The sequence below is a fragment of the Pan troglodytes genome, chromosome 5 (assembly GCF_028858775.2).
Source record: "Pan troglodytes isolate AG18354 chromosome 5, NHGRI_mPanTro3-v2.0_pri, whole genome shotgun sequence".
Lineage (NCBI taxonomy): Eukaryota > Metazoa > Chordata > Mammalia > Primates > Hominidae > Pan > Pan troglodytes.
In genome coordinates this window covers 110,985,083-110,997,090 of record NC_072403.2, presented here as the reverse complement: position 1 = coordinate 110,997,090, position 12,008 = coordinate 110,985,083, and positions in this window count along the sequence as shown.

The window sequence follows — 12,008 nt, the reverse complement described above, 5'->3', positions numbered from 1 at the left end:
GCTGTATTGGTGAGGGCATCTTCTTTCTTCAGTCTACCGATTCAAATGCTCATCTCTTCCAGAGACACCCTCACAGACACACCCAAAAATAATTCTTTACCAGCCATCTAGGCATCCTTTAGCCCAGACAAGTTGACATATAAAATTAACCATCACGCTATTGTTGACATACATTTGACTTCTACATAAGTTATAAACCCCATAAATTGAATTATTGTCTTTGCTTGTAACAATACATTGTTTTTTAAAAGAATTGAGAAAAAGGAAGAATAATCTTTTGTATGTGTTCACATGTTTACTATTTCTAGCCCTCTTTCTTCTTTTGTGTAGATCTGTATTTCCATTAAATATCATTGCCTTTCTCCCTGAAACATTTCTTATAGTGTGGATCTACTGCTGCAGAATTCTCTTGCCTTTTATTTATCTAAAAATTCTTCATTTCATCTTCATTTCTTTCCTTCTTTTCATTTTTTTAAATTATAGATTTATAGCAAATTTACTTCCCTCCTTAAAATACACCTACACACATGCACATGGCATTCCCATGCACCAATTAATTTTTATTTTTGAACGGTTTGTATGCCAATAAATCTGGGACTCCAAGTACATGTGTATTAGTACATTTGATATCTGGTAAGTGACTGCTACACTGTTTATTTTTCTTTAAATCATTTTTCTCTTTCTGACTCGATATGAATCATCTCTACTAACCTATCATCAAGGTCATGAATCTTTTCTTTTGCAATGTCCACACTGCTATTAAGCCTATCCAATTTTTAAAAAATTATTACATTTTAAAAGTTTCAAATATTGCATTATTTAGTTCTAGAATTTCCCTTTGATTTCTAAAAATAGTTTTTGTTTTTTCTGAGATATCTATCTTTATGCATTATATCCATGTTTTCCTGTGTATTCCTTAATATATTTATAATAGTTATTTTAAAGTGTTCTGCTAATTTCAATACCTATCAACTGTGTTTTATTTTAATATGATTCATGTCTTTCTACTTACTCAAGTCTCATCATTTTGTACTGTGCTCTGAACACTATGTATTACACAGTGGAGACTGAGGAAAAACTTTCTGTTTCATTTCACTGATTCCCCAGAATATTCAAACCCCTTCTTCTTGGTGGTTAGGCTAAGGCCAGTTCATTTGGATTTCTCCGAGAGCAGAGTGGAGCCTGTGTCAGGCTGCAGCGTTGATTAGATTAAGATCACCTGTAGTTAGCCCAGCCCCCAAAATCCTGTGCTAGCACTTTGTTTTTGATCTTGTCAGTATTTAAGTGGGGAGAACGTTGGGCTACAGTTTCAGATATTATTGATTGATTTTTGGATTCGTATCTTCAGGGCTCAAGAATCCACATGCAAAGAAGACTATGCGATTTCTTTCTAATTTCTAGTATCTTGTTTATTGGATTCAGGCTAGGGTTAAGGATGGAGAGAGAAGGATTTTCAAGCAGTTTGCCTTTGGGTGTATTCCAGATTCTAATCCATTATGCCAGCCCAGACTGTCTTTGTCCCTGCAGTCTCTTCATCTATGGCAAATTTTCCATTGATTCCCTACAGATCAGACAGCTGCCCCTGGAGATTTTTCTCACTTATGAAGTATTTGTTTCCCTGGAACTGAGTTAATCAGGCTTCCTTGCATCCTCTGTTCTTTGCTAGCCCCATTGACAAGTATAATTTTTAATTTTCCCTGATTTTGTTATTATTGTTTCTTTAACAGTGAGAACAAAGGTTTTTTTTGCTTCCTTCTTCATCCTAAACATTTTAAATAATCACAAAAATGTTATCTCCACATACTTAAAATAAGTAAACCTAGTACACATTTAATTGTGAAGCAAATAATTCTTACTAGCAAATTTCTTGGATAAACTCCAGTTACTATGCCCTGAATGAAAGCTGTCATCCAATTTACCTTGATTTCTAGTTCACAGTTGAAATCCTTCTTGAGGCATATAAAATCTTCTTGGGCTACATCAGGTGTCTAGTATCATTGTTGATTTTGTGTTTGCTAAATGGGTACTCTAGTTGGGATAATTTCTATGAATACCTTCTTATCAGTTTTCCAAGGAAATAATTTCCTTTGGTTTTGCTCCCCTTTATCATTCTTCCTTTGCTTTTTCATATAACAGAAGTAGTAATTGTACCAAAGACAGAACCTTACCCCAACACCATATCCCATGGTGTTGGGGTAAAATGCTGTCTTTCTTGACTTTTAGAGAAAAAGATGAACATTTCTCTTCCACAAGTTTTCCAGCTGGAAATGACTACCATTAATGCCATTAAAATTCATTTATAATTGCTCTCTTGACAGCTCTTTAGTAGTGATTCGAGCTTACCCTCAAATTCAAAACTTCCATAGTTGTTTTCTGAAGGAATTTAGAACCCTATTAAAGTATACATTGAATAAAATTTAAACCTATTTTTACAAAGTTAATTTAAAATAGCTTTATGACATTGCTGTTTGAATTATGTTCATCATTGTTATCTTACATTTAAATTGACTATTTATGTTAATATCATTCAATTTTTTGCATAATAGGAAAAGGAATTTAAAATGGAAATCATACCAGGGAGATATATATAAAACAATTGCTGCAAATGGCGAACTCTGTGAGTTCTCTCTGACCATGAGAAGATTGTGGCTGCTCTTCCATTCCCTTTCATCCTGAGTCTTCTTCTGATTGTTGAAGACTTTCAATCATTGCCCCTTAGATTTTTTTTCCCACAACTGTGTCTTATTGTGGGCCAAGGAAGAAGCAAAAAGGAGGGAACTAAGACAAAGGAGAACAAAGGTTTCGTAGCTGCACAGCCTTTGGAGTCAGGGGATAGGTAGAAAGTTTCTCTTCATCTCTTTTATTTTCTCCTCTTTCTTCCTCATCTGAATCTTTCTTTTCCCTTGTATTTCTCATTCTCATTGCCTTCTAAGAAATAGGCATACATTCATACAAGACCAGTGAGGTCCTAAATATCAGATCCTTTCTTCTCCCAGCTTATCTCTGTCATATTCACTTCAACCTTTGTCTTTGTCATAGCCAAACCATCCTACTTCTGTTACTTTCAAAAAGGAGTGAGAGGAATTTAAGTTACCAAAAATGTAGTCACAGTCATTATCAAATGTAAACTATCAAATGTATGATAAACTTTATGAGTGCTTAGTATATACCAAAGTATTAGTTGAATACAAGGTTATTAGGATTATTACATAAATCAAGAAATTTCTCTCCAATATGATTGTATATGCTTTGAGTATATGTACTTTACATGACTTTCTTTTTTGATGAGGTCATTCTTTTTATCTACTCTGAATTTGTCATCCTTTGAGGCAAGAGCCTGGTAGAGCTAGAATAATTAATAATTATTCCCTAGTAGCACTAATGGATATGCCCCCTCTGATAGAAATTACATCAAACAATTAGTAACTGATAAATGAGAAAAACTATTGAAAGAAGCCAGAAATAACAATGGCTTAAATGAAACAGGAATTTATTTCTCTCAAAACTGAAAGAAGTCTGGAAGCAGTCAACTATGCCTGATATGGAAGGCTATGGTTATTAATCACTTGGCTTCTCTTACCGTTTTGTTATGCCATCCTAGGGATTAATTTCCAACTGCAAGATTACCTCATAGTCCAAGAGGGCTACTGAGGTACCAGCCGTCACGTATTGGAAATAAAAAATGAAAAGAACAAAAGGGATGTTCATGCCAGTTAAATCAATTTCCATCAAGCTGGAAGTTCCACAGAACACTTCCAATTACATTCCAATGGCCAGAACATAAGCATATTCCCACGCTTAGCTGCAAAAAAGGTTGGTAAATATAGTATTCTATCTGTTCATAATTCTCCTTTCTGTTAGTAAGGGATAAGAGAGAATAGATAGTGAAAAAAATTAACAATCTCTGTCACATCCACCCAAACCTAAAAATAGAAGATGATCATTTTAGATATCAGGTGAAATTATGTGACATTAGAAACATATGAAAATATGCAATATTTATGTAACGCTACATTTCACTTTAAAATGTCTAAGTCAGATGAAACTACCAGGGCATGTTCACAGAAGGATCAACAGGAGGTAAGAAATATGGAAAACATAATTTCTGAGTAATAGTAATTTTTAGATGTTATCAAGTACATAAAAAGTGGTAACCTAAAATTATTATAAAAAAGACAAAAGATAGCAAATGTTGACAAAGGGAACCCTTTCACACTCTGTGGGAAAGTAAATTGCAATGTAAATTGGTATAGCCATTATGAAAAACTGAATTGAAGTTACTCAAAATTTAAAAATAAAACTACTATCTGATCCAGCAGTCCCACTTTGGGGTATATTTGCAAAGGAAATGGCACCTCAAATAGATATCTGCACTCCTGTATTCACTGCAGCATTATTTACAATAGCCAAGATATAAAATCAACTAATTGTCCAGCAATAGATAAATAGATGAAGAAAATGTGTTGTATACATGCATACACACACACACACACACACGCACGCACACACACACACACACACACACACCGGAATACTATTCAGCCTTAAAAAAGAAGAAAATCCTGTCATTTGTGGTAACATGGATTAACCTAGAGGACATTATGCTAAGTGAAATAAGCCAGGCACCAAAAGAAATACTACATGATATCACTTACATGTGGAATCTGACAAAGTTGAACTCATATAAGTGGAGAGTAGAAAGGTGATTGTCAGGGACAGGTGTGTGGGAGGAATGGGGGGAACTCAGTCAAACGGTACAAAGTTTCAGTTATGCAGGATGAATGTACATCTAGAGATCTAATGTATGGTATGGTGACTATAGTTAATAGTAATCCATACTTGAAGCTTACTAAGAGAATATATCTTAAGCGTTCTCACCACAGGTACAAAAAAAGGTAACTGTGAGGTAATGGATATGTTAATTAGCTTGATTTAATCATTTCACTATGTGCATATACATTGTATGACCTTAAGTATATACATTTTTATTTGTCAATTATACTTCAATAAAGCTGGAAACAAACAAAAACAAACAAAAAAATCCTCAAAACAAAAAATTGTCCCCATCACCTTCTGGGTGTTTAGTAAATATTTATTTCATCCTAGTTTTCCAAATCTGAATAGTAGAGGACTATAAAATGTACACAGCATTAAAAAAAATAGCTGTAGCCAAAAGAGGAATTAGACTTATTCTATAAGAACCAGGAGCAGCTTTTATTTCAACTGGAACTGTCCATTGATGAAAAAGTTTGCCTGGGGATGTATACAATTTCCCATCACTAGAAAAGTTCAAGAAGAAGCTGAGCTTTTAGGAACTTTTTCAAAGAAACAACTGGAAAAGTTTGCAAAGACATATGATCATAATTTCAATGTTTAAAATATCAGAAAATATGAAATAGCATATTTATTCAACAATAAAAGATTGGTTGAATACGTTATGGTAGATCTATTGACAGACTATACAGGCTTTACTGTGACTATATATAAATACTTATTTATTGACAGAGAAAGAGGTCCGTGATATAAAGTAGATATAAATGAGTTATAGAGCAAACCTTGTAATTTTATATGTGTCTTTAAATAGATAGTTACATACCAAAGTCTAATCTAGACAAGAGATTGTAGGAACATTTTTTCTTAAGAACATATACTAAAATATTGTCTAAATATTTGGCAACAAATATGGATAGTAATGGTTAATATATTTGAGGAGAAAAAAGCTAAAGGATCATTTGTCAGACAAGGTAGAAGGGATTAGGTAGGTTAGGATGATTGAACTTTACAGTTTCTTCCAACTTCTCTAAGATTAGATGATGCCAGGATTCATGTTTATGACCCAAATGCACTGGATGATTGCCAGCATCAGGAATTCACATGCCCGTAAATACTTAAGGGGAGATCCTGTGGGTGTTGCTGGTGGAGCTGAGAGGGGCTCAGTACCTGATCTCTGAGCTGTTCCAGTCCATGATTTTGGTGGTGTGCACCACCACATTCTCTCTATTTTCACCCTAAATTCTTCAACACAGTGTTAGATAACTGACAGCTATGTTTCTAAGAAGACAATCTTCCTAAACCTGTTTTATTTCTGTTCCCTCTTTCTTCCTTCAAAAACTATAATCCTGTACCTAAAAACATACTGGCTAGAAACTGACATCTTAAAATAGCTCCCTTACCCACAGTTGAAAGGAGCCTTGGCAAGAGATATGACTATCTAAAATCCTGTTCCTTTGAGAGGGGAGAAAATAACCACAATAATAACAAACCTCGAACCCACAAAAGTTCTAAAGGATGAAGAAAACAGGTGATTTTGGAAAATATTCTCTTAGAAAATGCAATAGTTTGTGATGGTAAAGAATGTGGCAGGCCAATATTCAAATTCAGGAAATACAGAGAATGCCACAAAGATACTCCTCGAGAAGAGAAACTCCAAGACACATAATTGTCAGATTCACCAAAGTTGAAATGAAGGAAAAAATATTAGGGGCAGCCAGAGAGAAAGTTCGGGTTACCCACAAAGGGAAGCCCATCAGACTAACAGCTGATCTCTTGGCAGAAACTCTGCAAGCCAGAAGAGAGTGAGGGCCAATATTCAACATTCTTAAAGAAAAGATTTTCAACCCAGAATTTCATATCCAGCCAAACTAAGCTTCATAAATGAAGGAGAAATAAAATACTTTACAGACAAGCAAATGCTGAGAGATTTTGTCACCACCAGGCCTGCCCTACAAGAGCTCCTGAAGGAAGCACTAAACATGGAGGGGAACAACCGGTACCAGCCATTGCAAAAGCATGCCAATTTGTAAAGACCATTGAGGCTAGGAAGAAACTGCAACTAACGAGCAAAATAACCAGCTAACATCATAATGACAGGATCAAATTCACACATAACAATATTAACCTTAAATGTAAATGGACTAAATGCTCCAATTAAAAGACACAGAATGGCAAATTGGATAAAGAGTCAAGACCCATCAGTGTGCTGTATTCAGGAAACCCATCTCATGTGCAGAGACACACATAGGCTCAAAATAAAGGGATGGAAGAAGATCTACCAAGCAAATGGAAAACAAAAAAAGGCAGGGATTGCAATCCTAGTCTCTGATAAAACAGACTTTAAACCAACAAAGATCAAAAGAGACAAAGAAGGCCATTACATAATGGTAAAGGGATCAATTCAACAAGAAGAGCTAACTATCCTAAATATATATGCACCCAATACAGGAGCACCCAGATGCATAAAGCAAGTCCTGAGTGACCTACAAAGAGACTTAGACTCCCACACAATAATAATGGGAGACTTTAACACCCCACTGTCAACATTAGACAGATCAACGAGACAGAAAGTTAAGAAGGATATCCAGGAACTGAATTCAGCTCTGCACCAAGCAGACCTAATAGACATCTACAGAACTCTCCACCCCAAATCAACAGAATATACATTCTTTTCAGCACCACACCACACCTATTCCAAAACTGACCGCATAGTTGGAAGTAAAGCACTCCTCAGCAAATGTAAAAGAACAGAAATTATAACAAACTGTCTCTCAGATCACAGTGCAATCAAACTAGAACTCAGGATTAAGAAACTCACTCAAAACTGCTCAACTACATGGAAACTGAACAACCTGCTCCTGAATGACTACTGGGTACATAACGAAATGAAGGCAGAAATAAAGATGTTCTTTGAAACCAATGAGAACAAGGACACAACATACCAGAATCTCTGGGACACATTCAAAGCAGTGTATAGAGGGAAATTTATAGCACTAAATGCCCACAAGAGAAAGCAGGAAAGATCCAAAATTGACACCCTAACATCACAATTAAAAGAACTAGAGAAGCAAGAGCAAACACATTCAAAAGCTAGCAGAAGGCAAGAAATAACTAAAATCAGAGCAGAACTGAAGGAAATGGAGACACAAAAAAACCCTTCAAAAAATCAATGAATCCAGGAGCTGGTTTTTTGAAAAGATCAACAAAATTGATAGACTGCTAGTAAGACTAATAAAGAAGAAAAGAGAGAAGAATCAAATAGACACAATAAAAAATGATAAAGGGGATATCACCACCGATCCCACAGAAATACAAACTACCATCAGAGAATACTATAAACACCTCTACGCAAATAAACTAGAAAATCTAGAAGAAATGGATAAATTCCTTGACACATACACCCTCCCAAGACTAAACCAGGAAGAAGTTGAATCTCTGAATAGACCAATAACAGGCTCTGAAATTGAGGCAATAATTAATCGCTTACCAACCAAAAAAATCCAGGACCAGATGAATTCACAGCCGAATTCTACCAGAGGTACAAGGAGGAACTGGTACCATTCCTTCTGAAACTATTCCAATCAATAGAAAAAGGGACTCCTCCCTAACTCATTTTATGAGGCCAGCATTATCCTGATACAAAAGCCTGGCAGAGACACAACAAAAAAAGAGAAGTTTGGGACTTTTATACAAGCTGAAAACACATCATTATTCTCCCATTTAAAATACATCATGGGACATGGGTTCATTGTATTCAAAAGTTTACTATCTAAACCATTTTCAAGAATAACAAATGTTCCAAAATGTTCACATTGATAATACATGGGTTACTGGATTATAAATAATTTTTGTTATTTATGACTTTTCTATTTTATAACACTTCCATATTAAATATGTATTTCATTTAGAATTAGAAAAAAAAGTGTTACTTGTGTCCTCCTTAAAATTGTGAATGAATAAATGTGCCCATCTGTATGCCCCTGAGGTTCTTCTAGAAATGCTGATGGGTTTCCACAGATCAGTCCACTCATACACTCTCACCTAGCTCTGCTCTTAACATATGAACCAAATGACTAGCTGGACTTCCACCTACATACAGCTTCTAGTTATGGAAAAGATCCATGCTAACTCCTTCTTGGATTTTCCCCACAATCTTGGCTTATGTGACAGGTTCTTGATAGCAAACGACTGTGCTTTTAATTAACCATACACACAAACACATGCAGGAATTAAAAAAGAGTTAACGCTGGTAAATATCTAAGAAAATATAGGAAAAGGCTAATAAGAATATGTTAGCAAGTATTATTTTAAATATAATCTGACGAGTGTAAGTAACTCTGAAGTCAAAACATGGATATCACATAGGACTATTTTGAGATAGGAATGATTGTTATATTATTGAGGAATTTTAATGAATAGTGAGCCCATTTGTTATTTATTGGCTTCCAAATGTTAATAAACAGCTCCAGTGATAATTGCTGATTTTTCTATATTTATGGAAAACTGGCATTTCATAAATATCAAATTGTGATATCATCTACTTGTATGCTGGTTTTCTATGAATATATAAATTTTGTAATTACCTCTAGAAGTGTGAGTTAATTTTTTTGTGTGTGGCTAAATCAAGAAGCAGAATGACAAATCTGTTAAAATGGTGGAATCTTAAACATCTTTTCCATTGTTCTTTTAAAGAATTTATCTAAAATTACACTATGAAGTAATAGAGAAAAAGCTAGGATACAAAATGTTTCTATTAAAGTCACCAAGATGTTCATCAAAACTAAGTCAACATGCAGGCATTTGACAAGGTTGTGCATAGAGCTTTCTCAAAAGACTGAAAGGTTAGGATGACTTTCTAGGTCCCAAATAATCAATGCTTAAAGGATAACAAATGTACGGAGGTTATACTAATTCAAACTAGTAAAGGATTTCTTTTTAAAAGGAAGTTTTAGCTTGTTTTAATTCTGGGGAAAAGAAATTCTCACTTGATATATTCACTATTAAAATATATTCTCTTGGATAGTATTGGCAGAAACTCTCCATTAATATTTATTTTTAGAACTTTAATCTATTTCATGGCTCAGTAGATAATTAATATTTGGTAAATGTGTGATCAGCTTCTTTTTTGTCTTATGGCTCCAATTCACTCAAGTCCTTGATATGCAGGATTTACTTTTATTATGATTTTTATAATGAGTATGTATTTTGCTTCACATCATGGTAAAATCCTTTATTATGGGCTGCAACCTCTTTTTCAAAGTTAATTCACATTAAAATAGAATGTTTTATTAATAGTAGCTAAAGGGAGAAGATGAGTCTTTGGCAAAAGAAACTTGATCTCCTATTTACAGGCTTGATATTCTGAAGTACATGAGACTGGCCAATACTGAAACAATAATTCCAAGTCATAACATATTTAAAAGGCTTAAAAGGATCTAGACCCTAATTTGAGCAGTATCAAAATTTTCTGTAATGCATAGTCCATGTGTATCATCCAATCACAATATTGAAGTGACTTTTCCCAGGGTGTTTAAATTCAACTGGATATTGACCCCAGTGCTATGAAGGATAGGTTTGGTGGTGATGAGGGCTCAGCTACTGTAAATAAATTCTGTCTTCTAACAGAGAGACCACTAATATGTCAAAAGCCATGCAGTCATGAATCTGGAAAGCAACTTCAAGATCAAAACTTCCCTTAATCGGAGGAATATATCATCTTGCAAATGACTTGGTGAGATGTTGGCATCGGTACCTGGATGAATCCTCTTTGCAATCCAGGTACTGATGCCAACATTATCTCCCATGAACATCATAACAGTAGGTGGAAGCGAGCACAAATGTGAAAAACAATCTGCTGAGATGGAGTTACAGCCTCATGAAAACAGCTAGCCGAACAGGAGTCTAGCCTGAGCTCATCATATCAGATAAATTCGTGCTTCTTCTTATCAGGGAATTAAAAATAATTATTTACATACTTAAATGAAATCATATATGGCCCAAATGAAATTTAGAATACAACAGAAGACATGGTTTCTTGGGCCTGTTTTCTGTGGCTAGAAACTGGTTAAAACATTGGCTATGGCTTTGGTCTTCAGAGTTTTAAAAAATAAGGCAACTAAATGATTTCCTGAGATGCGTATGAACGTGAGTATTGATTACACCTCTGAGGATACCTGAATACCATCTCTGTGGTTCAGTAGCCCTCAAGTTCAGGCTCTAGAATGTGCATTGTTCACAACTGAGGAAAACCTTTAACTCTCAAAGTGTGGTTTGTGCTCAGGGCAGATACAGAATTTTTCTTAAATGGCCCCCTAAATCCTAACCCATGTGCTGCTGTATCAGGTATTTCTTTTCTTGTGTTTTTCCATTTGTATAATCTTTCAAATTGCAAATAGCTTTTTTTTTTCCTTTTTTGTTTTAGAACTCATGTCTTTTATTTTTTCCTACACAGTGGCTTTGAATATGTTTATGAAATTTTTTTGAGTGTCAGAGTTACATGAGACGGTTATTAATAAAGTTGCTTATGATGGGCGGAGACGACTTCTCTACCTGAAAACTCCACAAGAAGTCCAAACTTCAAACAATTCATGGAAGCTATCCATAATTTTATCCTAGGAACTGTCTTCATATAAGCAAAATCATGGTGAGTAAGTACTATTCCTGTAATGTAAAATAGTCCAGTTACTATTTTAATCATCCTGCTTCTATGGGTATCTCCGTAATTCAACATAAGTGGACTTGGTTTGTTAAGAAATAATGGCAGCCTCTAATAAATATCTTCTTTGTTGACTATTGTCTTCATAGCCAATAAACAACTGGTTCAGATACTGCTTCACCCAGCCCTCACAGCACTCCTTAGGGGACCACTGTTTCAGGTTTTACTATTGCTAAAATATTGATTTCCTAGTTGGCATTCTGATGTGAATCCACAAAACTTCTTGAAGGTAATGATGCTGGTTTTTTAATCTTGAAAATTTATGGGGCTGCATGTAAGTGAGATATCAACTTTTGAACCTATATTCATGTATAGATTTTTAGCTCAGCTTGCCCCTTAAAACTGAATATCACTAGATAACCCAGAGTATTGACTGAATCTAAATGATGGGTTCTCAGGAAGAGATATAAGGCTCATTTCTCTTCATTGACTGTGAATTGAAGTGGGTACCATGAGTATGCAGGGCTCCAAATAACAATAACAATAGTAATACCTACTAACATTTATTGAGGACTCATTA